Genomic DNA, 5,051 nt, shown 5'->3' on the forward strand with positions numbered 1-5,051 from the left:
ACGAAATGTCCAGTGCTTTGACCATCGAATTGTCTCATGCGTTCGCGCATACGACTGACTAGTACACGCACGGACAAACGCACGCGCACACACTGTGACGTACGCTCGCACGCATGCGGACACCGGGATGCATTTGCCGAAAAGAAATAATATTATAACAAGAACAAACAAAACAAGAAACAACAAAATAATAATGAAAATGGTAGAAGACCCGGACTTATAAACACCCGCAGTCTTGAATGACTCGTAAGCAGTGGACTGAACAGCTCTAATCGAAAGCTGAAGACTTCCCGGCATAAAATCAGTCGAGTGAAGAAACATACTGCATGCTGCAGGTCGTGTCATTCCCAGCCGCACAAGTTTCACATTGCGCATGGAAGGGAGAGTATAGTCATAAAGTTGTTCAAAATAAGAAAATAAATAACAAAGAAGAGAATGAATGAATTTTTTTTTTAAAGAAACAGAAATAAATAGAAAATATGACTGACTTTGAACACTGACAGCCGTTCAAAAGCGCCATTAGCCACGGTGCTCAGGTATGTTCCGAAACTGAAAAAAATCACCTTATCATAATTATAACACAGCCGATGCTTTTGAACAGTTTAAATCATAAACTCGGATTTATTTGACTGTATGACTTTTTTGTAAGTCTTTTTAAACTTTTTGTTAAAGGCATATGTACGCGCTCCCGTGTTTACAAAGTGTAGTTTGCCCATAATCGATGTCAAACGCACCATAAGACCATATAATGACGATATGTCACCATGCGCGGACCATAATATATGCATTACAGCTTGTTCTAGCCTCTGAAAAAGTGAGGATGTCAACAAAGCCGCGGTGTTAGCTCCCTTGCATCAACGTTACATGTGTTGCCAAATCTATAAATAGGACGATCCAGATTAAAATGAAAATTAACATATCTCAACATTGAAGGGGTCCTAGACCACAATATTTTGCAGGGAACTTAATTTAGCATGTCTCCAGCTGTTGGTAAAGCAATTAGCGTGTATAGTCATCGAGTACATATGCCTTTAAGAAAAAGGTTATTGGCTCACGTAAGTGTAGCCTATGCGATCGTAACTTTGTCTGTCTGTGCGTGCGTATGTGCGTATGTGCGTGCGTGCGTGCGTGTGTATGTCTGTGGTAGAAACTCTAACATTTGAAGACGTCACATTACATTGACGTCACATTATGACGTAAGAGGGTTAGACGTCACGCGAAGGAAGTACTGAAAGTCTCGGTCATTATTATTTTGAGCGGGCCGAGACTAATTGGCAGTCGTGTCCCTGTAAGTAGGCTACATGCAGACAGACAGATCTAGATCTAGTGTCTCGCTTTCTTGCACAGTTTCACCTATGCTCTTTCTGTGTGTGTGTGTGTGTGTGTGTGTGTGTGTGTGTGTGTGTGTGTGTGTGTGTGTGTGTGTGTGTGTGTGACGGAGTGATTGAGTTTGTGTTACTGTTTGTCGATTTCTTACGTGAGCCTTGATGGCTTCGCCTCTTGTTTTCTATTTCGTGGTTGCTGAAACTGTTGGGTGTTTGTTTTGTTGTTTTTTGCTTGTTATTTTTTTCACTTATATTCATTGTTTGTGTAACTGTGTCACAGTGAGTAAATGAGTGTTTTCTTACAAGATAAGAATAGTACAGCTTATTTCCTTTTCAGTACCCCCTACTAACATAACAATGAATCAAAAAACAAGAAAGGTAAGTTGTTGGAACGTTGTTATTGACAAAATTACGTCACAGTCACAAATATGTCGACCCAACGGTCTTTTAAGTGAACAGACAAACAATATCACAATAAACTTATCTTGATGGAATTCAGTTTTCGCCATAACAATGTACAAACCGAGCTCTAGTCCGAGATAACAGCCTCCGCTGACACCGAGTCTCTGGCAGTATTTGATTGGACTGATTTAACTCCGGAAAACGATGGGTAAAGCCGCCTGTCACAGCCGGCCTTGTCTTTTTACATTTAGTCAAGTTTTGAGTAAATGTTTTAACATAGACCGGGAATCGAGACGAGGGTGGTGGTGGTGGTGTGTGTGTGTGTGTGTGTGTGTGTGTGTGTGTGTGTGTGTTGAGCGATTCAGAGAAAACTACTGCGGCGGGACCGACCGATCTTCATACTTTATTTATTTTATTTACGAGGATTTATATCGCGCACGTATCTCACAACACAAGGCGACTCAAGGCGCATGTTACCTATTAATGCCGTGTGAGATGGAAATTTTTTTACACAATATATCACGCATTCACATCGGCCAGTAGATCAACAGCCTATAGGCGCTGCATCCACCTTTCACGGCCTATTATTCCAGGTCACACGGGTATTTTGGTGGACATTTTTATCTACGCCTATACAATTTTGCCAGGAAAGACCCTTTTGTCAATCGTGGGATCTTTAACGTGCATACCCCAATGTAGTGTACACTTTACATGAGAGTTTCTGCGGATGATATCCCCCAGACGTTTTTTTTTTCATTTTTCTTTTTATTTAGTCAAGTTTTGACTAAATGTTTTAACATAGACGGGGAATCGAGACGAGGGTGGTGGTGTATGTGTGTGTGTGTGTGTGTGTAGAGCGATTCAGAGAAAACTACTTGACCGATCTTCATGAAACTTCCCATGAGAGTTCCTGAGTATAATATCCCCAGATGTTTTTTCATTTTTTTTATAAATGTCTGATGACGTCATATCCGGCTTTTTGTGAAAGTTGAGGCAGCACTGTCACGCTCTCATTTTGACCAAATTGGTTGAAATTTTGGTCAAGTAATCTTCGACGAAGCCCGGACTTTGGTATTGCATTTCAGCCTTGGGGCTTAAAAACTAATTAATGAGTTTGCTCATTAAAGTTGTCAATAGAATCGATTTTTCGCAAAAAGATTTAAAATTGATTGCATTGTATTGCTCATCTTCTCCTGATTTCAAAAATAGATAGATATGTCATGTTTACTCTAAAAATGTGTTCAGAATGAAAGAAAATAGGTTCATTAAGTATACTACGGACCCGTCGCGATATAACCTTGAACGGTTGAAAACGACGTTAAACACCAAATAAAGAAAAGAAATACTACGGACGCGTGCTTCGCGACGGCGAGCGTGACTCGTCTCGGTCTTCGGTATGGTTAACCGAGACTATCTGAATGTAGTCTCGGCGATGATTGGTTTGTGGTGTTTATCTTGACTTATCTCTGCTTCTTTACCTCTGTAAACTTGTAGAGCTAGTTATTTTTCGATAATGACCCAGCAACCAAACAAATAACGAGCCAGCAACAGCCTGAATCCTCGATAGTGCAATGGGTTGAGAAGCTGTTCTGTTTCGGTACTACTTTTGCGACTGAAAAGTTCCGAACGCTCTATACGTACGAAGTATACATCTCTGGAGCAAACAATACAAACATACCGCATTTAAATTAACAACTACAGGCCTGAACACATGAATCTCCATATAAAATCCATGAGTTTGGTTGTTTTCTGAATCTAGATCTGCCGTGCACAAACCGTTCATCACAAGCAAATTCCCAAGGCAGGTAACTCATACTATAGCGACAAGAGTAGTTCCCCTTCTTTTAACGCAGTTTCTTCGACAACACTGACTGCAATCCGACGGTCAGTTTTCAACAATATTTCATTTTATAAACAGATCACACGCAACCAAATGCACACATCTCATCAATTTAAACAACATAAAGCGGTTTCATACACTATTTTCCCCAGAAAACTGAACTTCATACAGTAATTAACGTTGGAACACGGGTGCAAAAGTTCGTCTGCTAGTCCCATTTGACGAAAGAACATTTACTAAGCGATACTAAAACATAAACAGAACACACAATATCTGCCTTTACCGCCACAGCAGAATAACAGCATAAAGATCTGTGTACTTGATTTTAGTCCAAAACAGGGAAACTGAAAAGTGTTAACAGAATGGAATGATTTGCACGGAACTATACAACCGCGCATTAATCGATCGCCTGCGCAGGTTGACTGGTTGAGTGATTCGGATTCGATCAAACTTTCGCACAAAAACTCCTGTTTTTTTGGAATAACTGAAGAAAGGAGGAATAAAGAGGTTACACACCTCGTCTCAGTGATTATTAAAAATAATGGTCTCAGTTCGCGGTCATGAAAAAGCTCGCTGAACCTCGCATTTTTCATGATCCGCTAACTTCGACCATTATTTTTAATAATCACTGAGACTCGGCATGTAACCTCTACTAAATGTTTTTATATTGCTTCACGCGACTAGTTAATAAATGTCTTTGATGACGTCATATCCGACTTTTTGTGAAAGTTGAGGCGGCACTGTCACGCACTCATTTTTACATTTAGTCAAGTTTTGACTAAATGTTTTAACATAGAGGGGGAATCGAGACGAGGGGCGTGGTGTATGTGTGTGAGTGTGTGTGTGTGTGTGTGTGTGTGTGTGTGTGTGTGTGTGTGTGTGTGTGTGTGTGTGTGTGTGTCTGTGTCTGTGCATGTGTGTGTGTAGAGCGATTCAGACCAAACTACTGGACCGATCTTTATGAAATTTTACATGAGAGTTCCTGGGAATGATATTCCCGGACGTTTTTGTTTTTTTCGATAAATACTTTTGATGACGTCATATCCGGCTTTTTGTAAAAGTTGAGGCGGCACTGTCACACCCTCATTTTTCAATTAAATTGATTGAAATTTTGGCAAAGCAATCTTCGACGAAGGCCGGACTTCGGTATTGCATTTCAGCTTGGTGACTTAAAAATTAATTACTGACTTTGGTCATTAAAAATCTGAAAATTGTAATAAATTTTATTTTATATAAAACGATCCAAATTTACGTTCACCTTATTCTACATCATTTCCTGATTCTAAAAACATATAAATATGTTACATTTGAATTAAAAACAAGCTCTGAAAATTAAAAATATAAAAATTATGATCAAAATTACATTTCCGAAATCGATTTAAAAACAATTTCATCTTATTCCTTGTCGGTTCCTCATTCCAAAAACATATAGATATGATATGTTTGGATTAAAAACACGCTCAGAAAGTTAAAACGAAGGGAGG

Source organism: Littorina saxatilis, linkage group LG17 (assembly GCF_037325665.1).
Source record: "Littorina saxatilis isolate snail1 linkage group LG17, US_GU_Lsax_2.0, whole genome shotgun sequence".
NCBI classification, from domain to species: Eukaryota; Metazoa; Mollusca; class Gastropoda; order Littorinimorpha; family Littorinidae; genus Littorina; species Littorina saxatilis.